The sequence below is a fragment of the Microtus ochrogaster genome, chromosome 15 (assembly GCF_000317375.1).
Source record: "Microtus ochrogaster isolate Prairie Vole_2 chromosome 15, MicOch1.0, whole genome shotgun sequence".
NCBI lineage: Eukaryota > Metazoa > Chordata > Mammalia > Rodentia > Cricetidae > Microtus > Microtus ochrogaster.
The window spans coordinates 38549183-38571246 of NC_022017.1; the positions used below are offsets into that span (position 1 = coordinate 38549183).

Sequence of the window (22064 nt, forward strand, 5' to 3'; positions counted from 1 at the left end):
AGGCATGCCTTCTCTTCTCAGTTTCCTGGGGCTATCTGTGTAGCCTATGCGCCCTATGATAACCTTGGCTTCTGAGAGCCCATAGTATGCAACAAAACCAACTGCAGAAAGAAGGGAAATTACATACCATGTGAGTATGGCTGTCCTGGTCCTTGTCATGGCTTCTTTAACCCCAAGTATAATTACCCCATTGTGCAGAACAGAGCAGGGAGCTGGGACTTGGCTGTGCCTGTGATTTGATCTCAGGCCCAGATGCTGCTCCACACTTGGGGCTTCCTTTTTATGCACCAGCTAGAACCTGGGGCTTTAAATGCCTCTGAAACTCCAGGTTATTTGACAGTTTCATTCCCTTCATTTATTTGGAAAAAAATAATTGTTTGAGGGCCTATGTATAGAGACGCTGTAAAGTTCTAAGAGCCAGGGTAACCGGGACCTATTTGTGTCCCGAGAGGACCTGAAGTGTGAGTGAAATCATCGGGAATGTGCTTACATTCCTGCCTCATCCATGCGTAGTGGATAAGTCAGGACAGAGCAGGTGCAATGCTCTGAGCTGCAAGCTCCAGAGCTCCTTGTTCCCGTGGGGTAGCTGGGAGAACAGTTAAGTGACTGACGCAAGCAGAAAATAGAATGGGTTTCACGCACACTCTAATCCAGACCCTGGCTTTGTTTCTTGGTGATCTCTGGGCTCTGCAGTTCCTGGCTTTGTCTGTTCTCAGGTTCCCATCCTTCACAGGAGCTCAGAGGAGAGAGCTACCATCTCTCTGTAGAGTCCTTGAACAACATTTCCACCCTTCTCTCTGGTTGGATCCTCTCAGGACCTGCGTGCATTCCTCAGACCAATCACGGCAGCAGAGGGGCTAGCAGTGTCTTAGACGATTGAGGACCCACCTGAGGACCTGAAGACAAGTCTGCCTGCATGGCTCCTGATGGGGGAGGAGTGGAAGAGATGCCACCAGGAGGCAGTGACAGTCTCCAAGGGACCTCTAGGCAAGGATGGAAAGACAAAGATGTGTCCGGACGGTGGTCACCCTTCTCATAACAAATTCACCTTAGAACAAATGGAGATTGATAGTTTTTTGAATGCTGAATATTTTACACATTCCATAGTGACTTCTCATCCTATGCCTGTCAAATGGGTAATTATTTCCATTTCATAGATGAGGAAACCACTGTAGGGAGGTTAGGTTACTGCTCGTGGTCAGGCCATAGGGAGCCAGCCAGATGTGTCTGGGCTTGTGGATCCCACGCTATTTCCCTTTTGGGATAGTTTGTAGAGAAAATAGATTCTTAATAGAGGCCCTAAGAGGGGGTTCCTAATGATCCTTCACAATAAGCAGGGCCTTGGGAGTAGTTACGGCTTTTCATTTCCAGCTTTTATTAGGAGAAGCCTGCCTGCCTTTTTCCGCTAGGCAACAAGATGGGAGGAAGTCTCTTTTTCCCTGGGCTCAGGGAAGTAACAGATAATTGAATGAGCCCCCGAGTAAAGCAGAACCATTGTTGCCTCTCAGTGTGTCAGAAGACATGGTCGCTTCAGATACTTTTACAAAAATGAGTTTTCTCTTCTTTTAACTTTCTGCCTGAGGCTGCCATTTGTTTTTTTGTTTTTTTGTTATTTTTTTTTTTAAAGCAATAGAGTAACCATTATGTAATCTATACAATGCCTCCTTCCCTTGGGCCCAAGTTAACTGTGCCTCCAACAATGCAGAATGTCTTTTCATGTTGGCAAAGAGTTTACATAAAGCCGAGTGGGAGTCCTAAATTAAACTGCCAAAGCAACGGCAAACAAGCTGGGCTTCCTGGTTTTCTCCAGACACTGCAGAGACAACGTCCCGCAGGGTGGGAGACCACGTGCTGAGATCATTTCGTGCTGGTGTAGGGTGTGCTGCTGTGTCCTGGGCCTGGCAGGCGTGCCCTGAACATAGTACCCAGGTGAGAGGGTACCTGCTTGGTCATAAGCCCCCTCCCCTCTCTTCCACTCTGGTAAATATATTTGCCCCAAGAGAAATGAAATAAAAATGGGGAGATCCAAATGCCAGCTGGTGTCTGACTGACAAACGAGGTTTTTCAAGGGCCCTAGTTCGGTTTCTTTTGCTGTGGTAAACATCCTGACCTAAAGCAAGCTGGGGGAGGAAAGGTTTTTTTGGCTTCCAGGTTACATCACAGTCTGTCCATCATCCGGGAAACCAAGGCAGGAACTGCAGTGCAGTAGAGACTGTGGGAGTCTTGCTTACTGGCTCACTTTCCCTGGCTTGTACCTCCAGACCCTCCTGCCCAGGGATGGGATGGTTGCTGGTAGACTGGGCCTTCCTTCATTGACTAACAATTAAGGGGGGAGCCTCAGAGGCATGCCCATAGGCCGGTGAATCTCAACGCTGTTAATGCTGCGGCTCCTTCAGTACAGTCCCTCGTGTTGTGCGACCTCCAACCATAAAATTATTTTCGTTGCTCTTCATAGCTGTAGTTTTGCTGCTCTTAGGAATCACAGTGTAAATATCTGATATGCAGGATATCAGATATGCGACCTCTGTGAAAGGGTCATTTGATCCCCAAAGGGGTCATGACCCGCCGATTGAAAACTACTTCTATAGGCCAGTCCAAATGGAGCAATTCCTCAGCTGATTCCTTCTTCTCAGGCATGTCTAAGTTTGTTCTAAGCTGCAAAGACGACAGCAATAACTTAGGTGCTCTCTTTTTTGTGAGTCTTGTGTCTGTTTGCCCACTTCCCCAGTTCATTACGAAATGGTGCCTTACCTGTCCAGAGTTCTCTTAAGTTCTCTGCTTACTGTTCTGGGTCACAGACAAAGAGAAGTTCAAAGCTCCGCTTCTATTCCTAACAAGTAGCCTTCGGTGGACTTCCTCTCCCCGATTTACTCCCGTCCATTCCCATCCGTATAATTTTGGGATTCTGATTACGCTGGACAGTGGTTCAGCTGGGCCTAGAGAGGCGTGAAGTAATTAGGATATGAAAAATGCTTGTGGATAAAAGGCTTAGGCTTAAATGTCAGATAAAAACGGGTTGTTGCAGCTTGTTGTGATCCTAGGATGACTTTGATGGCTGTCATTAGGTGTGAACTTGAGAGTGCCTTACTACAGCACAACCTGGCTTTATTCAGATACACCAGCAGTTATAGCCTCTGTTGCTAGAGAACGGGATTGATGGCACATGGGAGGGGCCGTCTTGCATATGCGTGTGCATGCTAATATATATGTACGTGCATATAAATCTTGCTGCCTCTGTGACCATGGTTTCCAGATTTGTCTGCAGAGTAAAATTACCTATAGAGCTTTTAAAATTCAAAGTCATAGACAACATACTAACAGATTTAATTTACAGACTCTGGGGATGGAATGGACATGAACGTGTGTGTGTGTGTGTGTGTGTGTGTGTGTGTGTGCGTGTGTGTGTGTACACACCTGTGGAGCTCAACCTTGGGCGTGCTATTCCTCTTCTGATGCTATCCTTCTTGATCCTCTTTGGTACAGAGTCTCTCACCTGGTGTGGAGCTTGCCAGTTAAGCTAGGCTGGCAGGTTGAGCCACAGGGATCCACCTGTCTGTCTCTCCATTGCTGAGATTACAAGGGCACACACACCACCCCAGACTTCCTTTGTAATGTGGTGCTGAGGATCGAACTCTGGTACTCGTGTTTATACGGCAAAAATTTTACGGACCGAGCCATTTCCTGTGCCACAATCAGCAGTTGTCAATCGGTTCTGCACCAGTGTCATGTGACAGCTATAGCATGATCATGGTCTGGAGAGGAATGGGATTGTGGTGGGCACAACGGTAATGGCCACTGGCGTTTACTGGCTGGCATCTCTGGGCCAGGCCATCTACTGATACAGATGTTCCCACAAGTCCCCCCTGTACTCTCTCTGGGAGGCTGGAGAAGAACAGGAAGGGCTGTAGCTTCAGACTGGTATCCCTAGAGTTTGCTGACCCAGATTGGCAGATAAAGACCAGAAAGAGGAGGCCACTAGGCTTATCTCGCTCACCCCTGAGAGACCCCTGTGGTTGTTTTTCGTCTGAGATCGAGGTTTCTCTAGTTGTTGTTACCACAGCCTACCCTGTCCACATCCTCGTGGATACAGCCGTCCTTTTCATAACCGCAGTGGGTCCAGGAGTCAATATTCAAAACCGTATTTTGCGAAGTTGTACATTAAGGAAGAGTTTATCTTGACTTGTGGTTTGGAAGAAGAAGAAGAAGAAAAAAAAAAGAGCACAGTAAACCAGACAATTAATCTTGGCTTGGTTGATTCTTCCATGAAAACCACTGTATGTGTCTCAAGAAACTGGATTAAATAGATTAAAAAACATTGTCTTGTGTTTTTACAGTACATTTCCCCGTGCGTGGTGCTCTGCAAACATTATAACATTGCTAGCGTGTTTGATACCTCCCAGGAGGATAGGAGGCATAAATAAGGCTGTGGATTACCATAAAATAAAAGAAGAGGAGCCAGGCATACCTAACGTGTGTGGAGATTTCTGGCTGGCGCCTTGGTGTAAGAGTTCTGCTGGGAGGTGGGGATGCTAGGGAAGGTGTTCTCGGGAAAGTGGAAGGACTGGGTGAAGGCACAGTGGCAGAGAATGCTGTCGACAGGAGCGCTACAGTCAGCTTCGAAGCTCAGCCGCAATGGCACCATCCCGCTATCTTGAGACTGGAAGTGTGCATCAGATGGGCATTTCTACTTGTGGTTTTCATCATGCCACAAATACGTCTCCTGACTTTTTTTTTTTAAATTAATTTCAGTGTTGGAAGACATTTGGGTGATGAAGGGCTAGATAAATATAACTTCATTGACCACCCCCATCTGCCCTGAAAATTGTACCGAAGTTTGCACATTGCTTATTAGGAGCAATTATTTAAAAAGAGAGAGAGAGGATTCTTGTCCATGCCTCAGGGAGTCAGGCTCATCTTTGAAGATGGACTCAGTTGTTCACTGACGGTGTAAACATAAACCTCTGTGAGCTTCATGGCCTACATCCCAGGTCTGGTGGGGTGCATGGTTTTAATTATGCTCCCATATCCAGCTGTGGACTAGTAGACAAGTTCCTTGATACCATGTATCTTCTGTTTTCTTGTGTATTTTTTTTAATGTAAAATATTAGATTGGATATAAATTTCAAAGTTCTTTCCTTCTAAAATTAGGCGGTTGGTTGGAAAATCTGCAGGCTGCCGTGGTTTGTTTTGTCCGCTTGATACATTGTTAATCCCTGATGAAGTCTGGGTGAAGGCTTGTCTGGATTGCTTAGATCAAATTGACTTGTGGGCACACGTATAGGTGATCATCTTGACTCCATTGGTCGAGGAGGGAAGATCCATCCACTGTGAGTGGCTCCATTCTCTAGGCAGGGGATCCTGGGCTGTGTAAGAGCAAAGAGAGCTGAGCACCGGCATGCATGCATGCATGCATGCATTACTTCATTGCTGTGTTCTGCACTGTGAATGTCATGTGACCATTCCAAGTTCCTGGGACCTTGATTTCCTTTTTTGATGGTAACCCTTTGACCCCTAAGTTGATTTTTCTCAGTGCGTTTTATCGCAGTAACAGAAAGGAAACTGAGACAAAGGCACATTCAAAACAGTGGCCTGTTACATGGAAATGCTAAGTACTGAAATGGATGCAAAAGCCCTTTTCTCTAAATCCATGGCTGAGGAAAGTCTCAGACTTGGGCAGGGTACTTCCTCCTTTCCCTCCTGAAGGGTTACAGCTGAGGAAGGGATGCAGTCTCTTGATGTCTACATTCTAACATGAAACCTTTACTAGGGCTTTGGAGAGGAAAGTAGCTAACCCTGTTGAGCTTCTTGTGACATAGACCACATTGACACCTCCCCCCCCCCATCAAGCCTTATGGAATAGCTTTCTTTCTCTAACTTGAAAAAGTAACTGTGAGAAGCTAAGTTCATTCATACATTTCGCTCACGTATGACTTATCCTGTTGTTCTGTTTAAAGCTCTGAGTTCCAAATATTAGTGTCTATAGCTAGTGACTTAATCATTTAGGTTACTTATGAGTGCTGCTCAGTTCACTCCTCTGTGCTGCTTAAATAACTCTTAGTTGTAGGGCTGCAATGATGCTATTTCAGCACTGGGCTAAGTCAGTACTAATGGCGTGGTTAGCTGGCTGCGGCTGTGTACCAGGTCCATGCTCTCTGTCAGGTATTTTACCAGGCTCAGTGCTGGCTCAGGAGTACAAGGTTAGCAAAACAGTTTGGCCTTTGTGTGTGGGAAGCCGTACCATCACAGTGGGGAAATGCTATCAACAGCCACAGGCTGCTGAGAGGACTCACAGCTGGGGTCTGACCTGGTGTGCTCAGTGTGGTAAATTGCTGGACGTGACAAAGAGCCCAGGCAAGCAGGTGGGGCTCGAGCTGCTAAAGGTGGCCTGTGGTCCCACCTGTAAGGGAACACTAGAGGAAGCATCAGGATGCAGCGTATGGATCGCATGAGGGTTCCTGTGATTTGAGGAATCTCAGGACAAGGACTTCCTGCCTCATCTCCTTGCCTTTCCTCCCCTGACTTCTTGAAGCTGCAGGAACATTTTCTACTTTTTAAGTTTATAGGATATATCATCTATATCAGTGGTTCTCAGCCTTCCTAATGCTAGGACCCTTCAATGTAGTTCCTTGTATTGTTGTAGTGACCCCCCCCAACGGTAAAATTATTTTCTTTTTTCTTTTTGGTTTTTCGAGACAGGGTTTCTCTGTGGCTTTGGAGCCTGTCCTGGAACTAGCTCTGTAGACCAGGCTGGTCTCGAACTCACAGAGATCCGCCTGCCTCTGCCTCCCGAGTGCTGGGATTAAAGGCGTGCGCCACCATCGCCTGGCTGGTAAAATTATTTTCATTGCTGCTTCTTAGCTGTAATATTGCTACTGTTATGAATCATAATGTAAATATCCGGTAATGCAGAATATCAGCTATTTGAAGGGTTGTTTAATTCCCTCAAAGGGGTCTCCTCACCCACAGGTTGAGTGAGAACCACTGATCTGTGTCATTTGTCAGTTGCAAGACTTTGTCCTGGAGTCAAAGAGTGTGCCTTTCATCCCTGCAAGGGAAGGCCATTTCATCTAACTCTGGGTGTCCCCCTAGCAGTGTGTGACGCAGGCTGGACTGTGTCGGCTACATGTCTCATGGATTATCTGCGGCACATCAGTGAGCTTCTGTCTGGGGGACTCAAGTCAATGTCACCTACAGCAGTCGTTCACAGAGCACGTAGGGACTCAGACATTAGCATAGGACAGCCCCAGTGCCTCTTAGTGCATAGATTCAACTGAAGCCTCTGTTGATCAAGGCAATTAAAAGGGGGGGAGTTGTGTGCGCCTGGGAATAATTTCATAGCTATTGGCTTGTAATTAAAACTTCCAGGTAAATTGACTTTTCTTCATTGGTGTCATCTTACCTGCTTTTCTTTCTTCCCCCGTGATCGTGTTTCCATTAATAGATTACCAGCCACCGCACTGCGCTGCCTCTCTTCCATGCCTTATGCCTCGTTCCAGCCCTTTTCCTTATCCCTTGACCACGGCTGCATTTGTCCCGCCTAAAGCTTTCCCATTGTAGTCGCCATCCTTTTGAACAACAGATCTTTGAAGACATTAAAATACTCATCTCTGCTCCCACCCTGTATCAATTAACTTTAACACCCCTATCCTTCTACTTTTTCTCTCAGGGATATATATCCTTATGATATAGATGATTTTGTACTTTAGTCCTTTAACTTAATTGTCATAATTTTTATTTGCTTTTGTTTTGAGTCAGGATCTCATGTAGTTCAGTTGGCTGTGAACTCAGTATATACTAACTGGAGAAGACCTTGAACTTCTGATTGTTCTGCCTCTGCCTCCCCAGTGCTAGGAATAGACAAGCTTGTCCCGCCATATCCAGTTTGTGTGGAACTGGGGATTCAAACCAAGGCTTCAGGCGTGCTAAACAAGCATTTTAGCAAAGGAGTTATTTTCCCAGCTCCCAATAACCATAAAACTTAAAAAAAAAAAACATTTTGAAAGATTTTTAAAAAAATAATTGATGTGTGTGAATGGTTTGACTGTATGTATATTACCATATATGTGCCATAGAGATGAGAAGAAAGTGTTGGATCCTGCTTAGAATTTCTGTTGCTATGAAGAGACACCTTGACTGTGGCAACTCTTCAGGAAAACATTTAATTGGGGCTGGCTTACAGTTTCAGAGGTTCAGCCCATTATCATCATGGCAAGACATGGTGGCATGCAGGCAGACGTGGTGCTGGAGAGGGAACTGAGAGATCTACACCTTAATCCATAGGCAAAGCAGAAGGAGAGTCTGCCACATTGTGCATGACTTGAACGTATATGAGGGCTCAAAGCCGGAATTTACAGTAACACACTTCCTCCAACAAGGCCACACACCCTAATAGTACCATTCCCTATGGGCCAAGCCATCAAACACATGAGTCTTTGGGGCCTGTTGACTGAGGTTTTCTGTCCCATCTAGTCCTGTAGCCATTAAGTCCCAAAGAATCACACAGAGGTCGACGTTAGTTATAAATGGATTGGCCCATTAGCTCAGGCTTATTTTCTATTTCTTATAACTTACATTAGCCCATAATTCTTGTCTGAGTTAGCCACGTGGCCCAGTACCTTTTTCAGTGAGGCAGTCACATCTTGCTTCCTCTGTGGCTGGATCACGACTACTGACTGCAGAATCCTCTTCCCAGAATTCTCCTGTTCTCATTGCCCTGCCTCTCCTTCCTGCATGGTCTCCCTACTTACACTTCCTGCCTGGCTATCAGTCAATCAGCATTTTATTAAACAAGTACAAGAAACAAATGTTTACAGGGTAAAACCATTGTCTCACAGCAATTCCCCCCCCCCTTTTATTTAAAGAACAAGAACTCTGAATCTAATATCCTCTGTTTAGCTTTTTTTCCTGATCATTATCCATAACAACTTATAACCAACATTCTAAACAAAGGAAAATAGCTATAGTCCACTTTTTGGGAATGTGGTCATAGTTTTCCAGGCTACTTCCTGCTGAATTGGGACACTGGTAATCTTATGGGGACCTAAAGAAAATTTAGAATTATGATCAAGTCGTGACTGTGAGGCTTGATCATCTCAGCCAGCAGTCTTGAGGCTGTTCTGGGTGTAGAACTCAAATATCTGGGCCATCCACTCCTATTGGACATTTCCCCAGGGGAGGGGTGTCTTCCTTGATCTAACCTTATTTTTCTTAACCCAGAATAAATCCATAGCCTCTCATTTTCTGTGAAAACAAAAGCAAAACCTCTTCTCCATATCTTTTGATTTCAATTTTGAAGTCATGGCATTTACAAAATATTTATGTTTTATTAATCCAGCAGCATTTATATTTAAATGTCTTTTAGCCGCTGTTGCTCCTTCCTCAGCTGTCAAGCAATTTAAAGACAACATAATAATACACAGTATCCAGACTCTCTGTGTATTTTCCATCTTTATGTGGCTTTACTTTAAATTCTATCTCTTTTATTTTTACTTTGAATTTTTGGCTTTTTGAGACCGGATTTCTCTGTCCTGAAACTCCCTCTGTAGACCAGCCTGTCCTAGAACTCACAGAGATCCACCTGCCTCCCAAGTGCTGGGATTAAAGGTGTGTGCCACCACACCTTGAACTCACAAAGGTCTGTCTGCTTTTGTCTCCTTCAGCAAATCCTACCAGTGTGTGCCACCACAACTGGCTACTCTTTTTTTTCTTTTAAGGACTTTATTTGGTTTTTTTTTTTCTTTCCAAGCCTACATATATTTTAAGCACACCGTCAACCATTTAGAGATTTTCTTCATCTGAATCTACCTTTACTGTATAGCTCTCTTTTTCTGACCATGTGAGTCTTTAATTTGCTAAGCGATATGGCTAGGATTAAAACGGTGGCTTTGACAGCTGAACCCAGCCCATTCTTTAGCTTTCTGAGATTCCAGCCTCGTGGCAGAGGTACTAGCCGGAGCCGTGTTTATTGCCACAACTCTATGGTCTTTTAAGGTCCATGCTGCCACCGTTCAAACCACCACAGATCCCTTGGAAGTGGAGTTATGGGCAGTTGAAATCCTCCATGTGGGTGATGAGAACTGAACCTGGGTTCTCTGCAAGAGCACTAATTTGCTCTTAACCACTGAGCCATCTTTCCAGCCCCAATCTTCAGAAATTTTAAATCAGCAAATGAGATCCTACTGCGTGTCAGGCATTGTTTTAGGGACCGGGAACAAGCCAGGCTATCTCTAGTTTGTGGAGAGAGACAGTAAATTCTCCATATGCTTTGTGAGGAGGTAGCAACACGGGGAAAGACAGTATGTCTGAAGAAGAATTGCAAAGTATTTTCTCCTGTTCCTGTGTTCTTAGTCACCGCGTGTGATCTTTGCTGTCTGCACTGTAGTGTGTTTGGAATGTCAGGACTATGAATGTACAGGGAGCGTGTGAGTCACTGAGGACAAACCCTTTACTCAGAGATGAACAAACATTCAGGGAAAAGAAATGGCTTGCTCAAGACTTGGGAGTGAAGACGGTTTTCATTCATGCTAAAGCTTTTAGAACCCTAGTGTGCTGTTTGCCTACTGCCGGAAGTTTATTTTTATCAGCTGGATCTCATTGTAAATAATGCTGCAGTGGGCGACTTCATACAGATGCCACCTGAGTGAAAAACGCAAGCACACAAATAATGAGAAGAACAGGAAAGGCTACTATTTATTGAGCTCTTAGGGTTGCCAGGTACTGTACTACGTTTCTGGCAGCACGTATCTGCCCATTCCTCTCTTTTCAGGTGAGAAAACCAAGGGCTCCGCATGCAGGCCTGCCAGAGCCCAGGCATGCGTGCGTCATCAACAGCCTTCCAAGTCTGAGCGTGAAGATAGCAATGTCAGAACCCATCGGTATGAGCTACTTTTCTCATGCTCTGACAAAATACCTGACTAAGAAGGGAGGGTTTATTTTGATCCACAGGGCACAGGGCGTCACGGTGAGGTGGTCTTTGCTGCAGGAGGTCACTAGCCGTACTGCATCCACAGTCAGGGAGCAGAGATGAACGCTGATGCTCAGTGTGAGGTTTCTCCTTTTTATTCAGTATGCGACCCCAGCCCATGAGATGGTACCACCTCCTTAGAGGATGGGGATACCATCATAGACACACCCCAAAGTGTGTTTCTACAGTGATTCTAAACCCCTCCAGGCTGAGAGTGAAGATGAACCATTAGCCTGATGCCCATTCGAAAGGATGACGAAGTTCAGGTTGTCCAGGGACACTACAAAGGCCAGCAGATTGGCAAAGTGGTCCAAGTGTACAGGAAAAAATACATCATCTACATTGAACGGGTGCAGCGGGAAAAGGCTAATGGCACAACTGTCCACGTGGGCATCCACCCCAGCAAGGTGGTGATCACCAGGCTAAAGCTAGACAAAGACCGAAAGAAGATCCTGGAAAGGAAAGCCAAGTCTCGACAAGTAAGAAAGGAGAAGGGCAAATACAAGGAAGAAACGATTGAGAAGATGCAGGAGTAGGGGCGTCTCATACAGTTTTCATTAAAGACTGCTTGAGTAGTAAAAACAAAACAAAACAAAAAAAAAGATCTTGCCAGACATTTAAGCTCTGGTAAGTTTTAAGTGTATGTAATTGCTGTTCTTTTTGCAAAGGCTAAAGACAGTTTGAATACTGACACTTTTAAATTGTTCCTGTTATTTTATCCAGTCATCAGGATAGCATGGAGATTATTGTTAGGGTAAAGGGTTAGGGTTTGAAATGGGGGGGGGGCACTGAAGGATTTAGTTACTCTAGCGGATAAAACAGATGAAGGGGGAAGGTAGCATTGTGTGGGCTAGCAATTGTTGTGGCCTGAGGTAGCATGCCGCCTCTGCTTCTCAGTGCTTCTATGACCTTCCTGAAGACACTTGAACCCTTTGTCCCTCAGTTTCTTCATCTGAAGAGAAGCGGAAGTAAAAACTCTCACGGTGGTGCGGGGAGGCTTGGATGCTAAGTGAGTCTCAGTCTTTCTGTGTAAGGCAGCAGCATCTGGTGGCAGTGGTCGGTCCTTCTGTATGTCAAACCAGACTATTTTTCTGAAAGTGTGATGTTTCTGTAAAATGCATTAAAAATCTTTAAAAATGGAATTGATAAACAGGTGACTTTGTCTATAATTTGGGATTTTCTTTGTTTATAGGGAAAGCTATACTTTGTTTTTTTTTTTACTGTGTGTGTATGTTGGTGTTGTGGAGTGCATGTGGCGGTCAGAAGACAAGCTGCCAGGAGTTGGTTTTCTCTTTCCACTTGTGGGTCTTAGGAATTGAACTTGGGTTGTCAGGCCTGATACCCTTTCTCCACTGCCCCATCTCACCAGCTCAAAGCTGTTGTTTCTAACACGGAGGGTGTGCTGTGAAGGTGGGTGGATATGACAGCAGAGATGAGGGTTTGGGGTGACAGCGCGTGAAGCTCCGAGTTAAACAGCCCACCTGGACATTTTTCCTTTCCCGTTGCTCTGGTGCTATGCCAGATTTTATGTCATCTTTTCCCTTCCGAAAGATGACCACCCCAAGTCTGTGCTGTATCGGCAGCTCCCGCTCTGGCCTACCCCTCATGGAAAAAGCTTTGTGTTGGGACAGGCTTACAAGTAAAAGGGACGGTGTATACAGAAGATCTTCCCTTCTTTTTCCAATTAAAATCTTGGCACAAGAACATGCTTGTCATTCCTGTCGCCTGGCTCAGCAGCAGATTCCCAGGCTGAACTCTGAGGCATCGACCCCACATCCTCCTGTTTTCAGCTTTTCCAGTTACAAACAGTTTGCTTCTTCGGGTGATGGGGCCGCTAATAACTCCAGGTGGTGAATGGGCGGCAGGGAGACGGCTCTGTGGAAATACAGCACAGAAGCAATGCAAACACAGGGGGCGGGAGGAAGGCTGTCAGGAGGTAGGTGCTGTGATAAGGCCTTTTGCCTTCCTTGACTTTGAAGGAAGCCCTCTTTTAGCTGAGCTCAGACGCAGCTGGTTACCTGGTTGATGTTGTGAGTACGTGGTGGAGTATTATATAACCTCCAACAGTGGCGTGACTACAGTGCCTTTATTGAGGAGGGGGAGCTGGGAGATGAGATGCCGTGAGGTGGAATGCAGCAGATCAGTATTCTGCTATGAACCATTCTTCCAAAAATATCCTATCTTTATATAGACACATAATAACATTTGGAAGGGTATCCACATGGTGTGGGTGGTTGGATCATGAGTGTTTATATATTTTTTCTTTTTGCTCATATGTATTTTCAGATTTTTGCTTCAGTCAACATATTACTCACATAGAATGGGAAAATAAAATTAAAAAGTGGTATAGAGGGCCACAGCATCTCCTCGACTGCCCAGGCTCTCCTGTGAAGCATTCTGTGTATCTGTGGCTGGTCTCCTAGGAGTTGGGTAGGGTAGCGGGGATTGCAGTGCTCAGAATAGCCTCAGCCTGGCAGAGTCTACATTTTTTTTTTTTTTAAAGTTAAGAAACATTAAAAATAAATAACAATTTGTGAACGCTAAGTGGTCTGAAGGTGAGTGAAGGACAGTGGGAGTTTGTCTTTAGGAAGGAGGATGGCAAGAGCCTTTGCAGCTGGGTACTGAGACAGCCATGGGAAGAGAAAGCGCCTGGGGTTCTGAGACGTCACAGCTGATGCAGGACAGTGGGGTCCTTTTTCCTTGCTGCAGGTCACTAAAATGACTGGGAAAAGAGCCCTCTGACCGCCTTCCCTGTGAGAAATATGTTTCATTTGGAAATGTGACCTGAACTCATATACAGACCTTTTAACTTAGAGGGAGTTTGGCCATGAGGATGATTCTGTGGCTTCTGGGGCTTGGTTAATGTTTCGGTTAAATAGCAGGAAGGTCTTGGGGTTGATTTGGGTGCTTCATCTTTGGTTCTTTTGAAATGACAGTTCTGCTGTCTTCTTTCAGTGTGCAGTGAGCTTCCAGCCATATCCAAGGGGCTCCCAGCCCTCTCCTGCTCTCATCTCGTACACATTGGCTCCTCGTACACGAGGGGACTGTGGAGTCTTAGCTGCTGGTTTGGAACCCCTGGTTGTGGAGGAGATGATTGGAAGGAGCTTCTGGCCTTGAAGATTCCCTGTTTGCTCGTCCCGGGAAGAGAAAAGGAGAAATTAGAGAGCAGGTTTTGAATTCTGACCAGGCTATATCCAGAGTTGTGAGGTGGCCTTGGCTCTGCTGTTAGCCAGCACTGTACAAGAGTGTAGTGTGCGATGAAGGAGCCCAGTCCCTGGTTGTCAGATGGAAGACTAGACGGAAGGGCAAGCAAAGCTATTTTCTACGTACTTAGACCTCTCGGGTGTCACGTGAGGCAAGGTTGGCAGCAGGCACCGAGAGTCCTCTATGAGGCAACTAGGCTTTGGAGGAGGTCAAAGACCATAAACGTGTTCAGATTCTTTGACCTTGTATTGTAATCCAGAGAACTTATCTGGCCGCAGTAACAGCTATTTGGATAACTCTTTTAGGTCAGAAAGTGTTTTTCTATACAGTATTTAGGAGACCTCCGTGCCATTACAAGACGTAGGTAGATTCTTATCCCCATTGGCCAGGTAGAAGTGGGAGGTTGGAGGAATTGAGGAGTGGCCCTAGTTCACTGGTACTCTTAGGCTCTGGACTCTGATGCATGCTTCCTTGCCCTGATGGGCTTGCCTCGAAATGCAGGCTGCAGTGGCAGGCACTAAGAAGTTACCAGAAAGGAAGAGAAGTTAACTGTTAGACACTGTTGATTAACCGGAGCTACAAGAGGTTGGGCTTGTGTAAGTCCTAGAGCAGGTATTGAACCTGACCAGGCCACACAACCCAGAGTTTTGAAGTAGCTTTGGTTCTGCTGTTACCTTGTGCTCCCCAAAAATGTATGTGGGGTGAAGGGATGAGTGAAAGAATGATAGAAGTGGTCCGAATATTAATAGCAGCTTCTGTGGAGAATGAGACATCAGGAGGCTGCTGAATGGTAGGTTCTTTCTCAGAGGTCTGCAGCTTCTACGTGCTACTGTGGCACAGGCCTCTCCAGGGAGAGTTGTAGTTTGCTGGCCCTGAGGCTGCGCTTTTCCAAAGACCCTTTGCCTACAGGCTCTTTCTACTGGATTAGTCTGCCCTTGCAAAATGCCCATTGGTGAGCAGGTCTTGGGTCAGCTAGCTTCTTGGTTGTGGACCCATAGTCATGGAAGGAAACTGAGCTATTTCAGTGTGATGAAATATTGTACAGCTATTAAGTGCTAAATGCATCTGTGGTGAAATAGGAAAAGGGCTTGAGAAATAGTTAAACTAATCTCAAGATAGCAGTGTGCGTTTACAATAGGTTGGAGGAGAGGGGTGAAAACTGGGTAAAGGGAATTGGGGTCCGGTTGTGACACCAGCCAGTTAGTGTTCTCAGCTGAGAACCTCAGGGCCAGTCCCCACAGCTCCTGCTTCCTTATACCCCAATTTTAATCAGTCGTAAACTCAGGAACATCCTGAGCACATGTCTTAATTTTAGTACTTCTTCTTTCCTTGGCCAGGGCAGTGATAAGCTCCAGGACCTTGAGCGCACTAGCCAAGTGCCTTGCCACTCAGCTGCACTCCAGCTCCAGGCTGGAGTTGTTATCATCTCGGACCCCTCCAGGGCCTCTCAGCTGGCCTCCTGGCCTTTTGGACACTATGTTCCAAATGGTCTCGATAGGAAATAAATCAGATTCTGTTTCTCCCTCGGTTACAAGTATCCTTTTGCCTGTCACTGTGTCTTATCATCTACCTTCTTACCCCTAGTGTCTCACAGAGTTTTCTCCCTCCACCGTTGTTCCCTTGTTCTTGTCCTTTCCTCTAACCTCTAATCTTTTCCAGGCTAATCCCAAAGGTCCCGGCTTCGGCAAAACCTTCGGAACGGCTCCAAGCAGAGAAAGCTCCCGTCTTCTTACAACATAACCATTCTCTGTTACAGTTACCAACTTACAACTCCTGCTGTCTTCCAGAGTCCCCAGAGACCTCAAAGCAAGGACCCATGTGTCCTCTGCCTCAGACCTTCCCATTATGCCTGGGATGTAATAGAGGGGATAGTACAAAGTGTGTGTGTGTGTGTGTGTGTGTGTGTGTATACACACGTGTACACCTCCACAAATTTATATGCCTGGGATATAATAGAGGAGATAGTACAATGTGTGTGTGTGTGTGTGTGTGTGTGTGTATACACACGTGTACACCTCCACAAGTTTATATGCCTGGGATGTAATAGAGGGGATAGTACAAAGTGTGTGTGAGTGTGTGTGTGTGTGTGTGTGTGTGTGTGTGTGTGTATACACACGTGTACACCTCCACAAGTTTATATGCCTGGGATATAATAGAGGGGATAGTACAAAGTGTGTGTGTGTGTGTGTGTGTGTGCGCGTACACACGTGTACACCTCCACAAGTTTATATGCCCGAGGGCATCAACTCTCCTAGAACTGGAATGCAGGCAGTTATGAGTGGCTTGATGTGGATGAAGGAAACAGGACCCCGGTCCTCTGTAAGAACAGTAAAATGTTCTTAACTGCTGAGCGTCTCTAGCCCTATCATCGTCATCATCCTGCCTTAAAACTGATTTAATAATAAAAATCAAAGAAAACCACTTACAGCAGTGGGGTCTTTTGAAATTTGAGAAAGTAGACAGAGTGATACCTACATGGAGAAACAGATCCTGGAGCTGACAGATTGCGTTCAAATCCAGGATGTGTCTCACGCCGAACGCCACATTCCTCATTTACAGAGCGGACATGAAAACAGAACCATATGGGATGGCTGTGCAAAGCAAAGGAGGAAACGCATGTCAAAGGCTGAGCACAGTGCTTGGTGCAGCGTAAGCAGTGTAAGGGTTCCAGACGTTTCGGGCTGCAGTGACTAGAGCGTTGCTGACTGGCCATTCCTCTTGTGTAAACATCTTTTTGGTGTGCTTTTGCTTGCTTGTGTAATTTAAAACTTCTAAACCTTTGGCCTCCACTGAAACGTGATCAGGGTCAGGCAGGATAATGGAGAAAGAACTAGGGAAGAATAAATTTAACTGTTCGTGCTTCTCCACATGAGTAGTGGTAAAGCTTGCTTTGCTTCTCACTACGTCCAGAAATGGATCCTGGACCGATGACAGGGAAGCTGCCTCTGAGAGCATTCTGTGTTCTGTGCAGGACTTGTCCGATTTCGTTGCTATTACTCACTAGCTGACTCTTTGGGAGTGTAAGCGCCTCAGGCCCGTGTCCTATTTTGATCCCCAAAGGTAACGTTACGGCTAGTGGATAAAGATTGCGGGGGTATGAGACATCTACTCAGTGTAAAATCTGAGCTTCCTCAGCCAAGAAGCTGATAATTGCAGTGCTGTGCTCCTCATGGTTGGAGATGTTCCAGCTAAACTGGATATTCACGGGAGAGAGATCTCCCATGTGTGGTTGCTTGGAACGGGTGTCTCTCTGAAGGACCAGTCAGATACAGGGTGTGTATGTATTCACAGGCCAGTGAATGCCATTGTGTGCCAGGTAAATGGACCAACCTCATTGGATGGTGAAGACAGTTCTGTATCTCGGTTTAATCAGAATTGATGAAAACCTGGTAGATGTGGGGTGCTTTCCCTTACTGTATGCCACTTTGTCTCCCATGGCTGTCCTTACTGTATTGCATACCATGTTGTCAGGAGGCAGACAGACTGACCAAGACCGTGGCCTCCCTATTGAATAAGACACCAGATTGATTTAACTGGCTGTGTTTATCAAGGCCAGTGGTTCTCAAGTGGTGCATGTTGGGGGGTGGAGGGTGGGCTTTTGTTTAGGGTTTCGAGATACTGTCACTAAGTTCGTAAGTCGAAAATTATATGCAGATTTGTATTTATATAGACATCATCCTGGATGGAAAGTCCATATTTTAAGGCGATTTTTCAACAGGGCTCTTCACCCCAAAATGTCCAAAACACTTTACTTCCATGTTAGTGCTGTGCTCAGCAAACAGAAAGTAGTCCAGGGAGAGGTAACCATGTTAATTCACTCTACTTCAGGGCTAATGCAAAACTGGAGTTTATCGCAGGATTCGGGTGAGCTAGTGGATGAGACGTTTTTACGTGTGGAGAAGGGAAGGTAACGTTTATCTTCCAAGAGTGACAGTGGGATTAGAGAAGTCATTAGATGGCTTCACCCTACATCACATCCAAATTCTCAGCCCCACTCGACATTGCTGCCGAGTCGACCCCAGAACAAGGGTCTGATTTATCTGAAAGTGCCGTGCGTGGCAAGCGGTGCTGTCAAGTGGAATCTCATTTCTGTTCCCAGACTGATCATTTAACACCTCCCAAGAGCGTCTCCGCGATAGCATCTCAGGCGCTAACGGTGCTTCTCTCTAGGCCCTGGGGAGCCTGCTTAGCGCCGGAGCGAGTCAGAAAACCCGAGAGAGGCTCAGTACCTGGCCCGAGGGGAAAGGCTTGCTGCCAGGAGCCGAGCCTTTTCAGGTGCGGGATGCTGGAATGCAGCGGTTTCCCGAGTTTAGCTCAGATCCTCGGTCTTTTTCCGAGGTTGTTGACCTGTGGTCGGTCACCGCCACTGTTAAGACCCCAAACCATCCCGACGCTGCGTGCCGCGGAGGCGCTGCCTCTTTAAGGGAGGGCGTGGCCTCCTGTGGCGTGCCGCGCCCCCTGGCCTTCCGCGCGGCGCGCGCCCGACCACCTGTCTCCGGCCGGGCCCCGCCCCTTTCCCGAGGGGTGGGGGAGGAGGGCGGAGAGGACTCCGGTCGAGGCTTTACCTTGCGCGGCTGCCGGGCGGCGCATGCGCACGGCCGGACAGGTCCGCGGAGCCCTCACTTCCTGGCACTCCCCCTCCCCCTTCGCCGTTACCCTGAACATCCGGGTCTCTTGCCCTCCCCGCTCCAAGCTGCCGTCGCCGCCGTCGCCTGGCTCTTCGCGACTCCGCCAGAGGGGCAGGTGCGGAGGGGCTCCCGGTCCGGCCGCCGCCGCCCGCCCCGGGCCCGGGGCTCCCCCTAGCGCCGTGAGGAGCCGCCGGCGGCTGAGAGGAGCGCGGCGGAGTGCCCGAACGATCTCGCAGCGGGTGAGTGACCGGCCAGTCGTCGCCTCACGCCCCTTGCGCCGCGGAGGGCCGCGCGGCCGCCCTGCGCGCTCCCGGCCCTGCCTGGGCCCGGCCTCCGCCCATTCATTCTCGGCGTCCGCTCTTCCGCCCGGGCCGTGGCGTGTGCGGGAGCCGGCGCTTCCCTTCTCTGCCTCCCCGCTTCCCTGCCTCCCTGCTCCCGTGCTCCCCTGCGCCCCGGCGGCTCCTCCATACCCTGACGCCTCTGCTCTCCGGGCCAGCTCTTCCCCGGGCCCTCACCCCTGTCCTCGGGCCACGCTGTGCTTTCCCGGGACACCTTGAGCCCACGGCGGGTTCGTGTGCCTTTGCCCCCATCGCTCCGTCTTTTCACCTGTGAGACCAGACCTTTCAACTTTTAATTTCCCCGGGTTTAAAGTCGAGATGCTCAATCCTAGGGTGTGGTCTCAGTGTGCTTCCAACACACTCAGTTTTTACTATAATTACCCAAATCTATGTCTGTCAAAGTCTCGTGAGAGTGGCCATCAGGATGTGTGTGGAATCTCGTGGCTTTGGGGCGCCACACCGCCTCCCTCGTAATTGATCCACGAGTTTTCTCTTGAGTGTAACATTTGTCAGAAAGTCTGCTCTTTTCTGTGACTCCATGTCCGTGGTGCAGCATCACCTGTTTGTACTGTTCCTGGGACTTTGTCTTGTCTCATCTGTCAACATTTACAGACACTCCTCATCCCCTTCTGTGCATCCAATTACTGCTGGAATGCCGGAACCCTTGCCGAACCACAGAATGCCATTCTGGGGAAAGCAAAGTGTTCTGGTTCTTTGCCACTTTTTCCCTTCGCCTCTAAGTGTTTGGAGTGTGACACTTTGAACTCTGCTGCGTGAGAAATGTGTGTCAATCAATTTTGTAGATGTTCCACACGAGAGTTTCCTAAGGTGGAAGGAATTCTTGTCACTTGGGTGTTTGGTACCTCGTTGCACATAATTTTAGAATAATGTATCCCAAGAAAAGCTCACAGATTCTTTTACATCCTTAACTGTGCTTTATACTGGAAATAGAAGCTTAGTACCCAGAATGACCATAATTGGAGCACATTTGGTCGTCTGCTGTAAAGTAAAACTGAAACTGCCGAATCGGCATCTGTAAAATGACATGGCAGCACTTTCCGCCTTGTGACTTTCACAGTCTGTCATAGTGAACTCCAGGTCCTATCAGAGCACACACACCACGTATCACTGCAGTGATGACACTCTGGCACAGTGACAGCAGCATTTTCTAGTACTTTCTAGTACTTTTCTTTTCCTGAGCAACTAGGATTTTGTTGTTGTTGTTCTTAGGTTGTTTGTTTGTTTTGCTTTGCTTTAGAGTTTGAATAGCCACTTAACAGGTTGTTTTAATTTTTTTTTTAAATTGGTGCATGAGTGCAGGAGCCTGTATGTGGTCAGAGGATGATTCTGTGGAGTTGGTTCTGTTTTCTCCTTCCACCATGGGATTCAGGGATTGAACCAAGGTGGCCAGGCTTGAGCCATCTCACTCTGCCCTGGCAATAGGATTGATTGCTCATTGTTTTTTTCAGAGTGGTTTTGCTGGATAATTTTAAAAATCCCTTACAACTTTAGTAGTGAGGGTTTCTTCAGAGGAAACCCTTGCTTTGAAAAATGCTGTAGTGTTGCATGTAATTGAGCAGAGCATATTTTTTTCTTCCCTAAGAAAGTGACCATTTGATCAAGGGAAGCTGTGTTAATAACTTGCCTCTGGTAGGCCCGGCAAAAATGTGAGTTGAGATGCAGAGAAAAACTAAGTGACGACTGTTTTCTTTCTTATATGTTTAAGTGATATTTAATGAAGTTTAAAAATTCATTTCTCTGAGCTTTCTGAAAATAAATAGGTTAAAAATAATTCATGTGTGGTGGTACCATGCTCATGATTGTTTGACTAACATTTAAAGTGCCCATTTATCTTCACTTAGTAAATAGTAATTGATGGAGAAGTAGAGTGGTAGTTATTTCATTTTACTCCCAGTCTCCTTAGGGGAAACCCTAGATTATCATCATTTTTATTAAGTATTAATGTTCAATTGTGAAAGCTTGTAATTTTCTCTTTCCCCATTTAAGAAAAACAGGACTATAATAGTTGGAAACACCTAATTGTGTTGTTTTATATTCCTCCTATTATTTTTCGTTCCCCGTTTCTTTTACAGCACAGCTTAGCACAGCCTCTGCCTGTTGTGTAGTGTATGAACTGTTAATATTTTGAGCATCCTGGACTATAACAGCACTTTTGAACTGTTGTAACTCTGTGACAAAAGTTTTAGAGAAAGATGTTTGTTGTGCCGAGCTGCCAATTTTCAAGTGTCCTGCATATTTTGAATTTGCTGTGTTGGGTTAAGTTATTTTGAGATCTTTAGGGGATATAGGAGATAGATACACCATTTGTGTTATGCCCCAATTCACAGGCTGGCTTTATTTACCAAGAGTAAACAAAATATTCAATACATATATTTTTCCAGCAGTCATGAACAATAGGCAATTTAGAAAATCTCCCATGCATTTTATTAAGTTTTCCAAAAGTTAACATAATTTTTTTGGTCGTGCGAGCTCATGCTGTATTTGTTCACTAAAGTATATTAATTTGTTCCAAGACAACCCCCCCCCCCCAATAGCCAGAATGCAGAATCCAACAGTTGAGTGGGGACTCAGTTTTGGAGCAGTAGTAGCTAGCATTGCACTGTCTGTTTAGATCAAGGCAGTGCTCTAAGATGTGGTTTAATTTTCAAACAGGCTTTTTAGAGAAAAGCTTGTACTGTTGTCTGATAGGTGGGGAACCAGGGTGAGGAACTTTCAGAACAGCATCCTGTGCTAGGATGTGCTGTTGAACAGCTGCTCTACCTCAGCGACTTTTTTTTTCTTTCTTTATTTATTATGTACACAGTGTTCAGCCTCCATGTATGCCTGCAAGCCAGAAGAGGGCACCAGATCTCAGCACAGAAGGTTGTGAGCCACCATGTGGTTGCTGAGAATTGAATTCAGGACCTCCGG

The 22064-nt window shown here is 46.4% G+C and overlaps 1 protein-coding gene and 1 pseudogene across 5 annotated transcripts in view; both read left to right on the forward strand.

The window, feature by feature from the left end:
* The window catches only part of Fam49b (family with sequence similarity 49 member B), a 132124-nt gene that overhangs the window by 45563 nt on the left and 64497 nt on the right, over window positions 1-22064 (forward strand). For 2 of the 5 annotated variants that reach the window (XM_026782489.1, XM_013348943.2), the window contains exon 1: window positions 18963-19034. The exons of the other annotated variants lie outside the window; for them this stretch is intronic. The gene's annotated coding sequence lies outside the window, so the exon portion shown is untranslated. Of the gene's footprint in view, window positions 1-18962; window positions 19035-22064 lie in introns of those variants that run through there. 5 annotated transcript variants of the gene reach the window in all.
* LOC102001919 lies at window positions 11185-11567 on the forward strand (annotated as a pseudogene).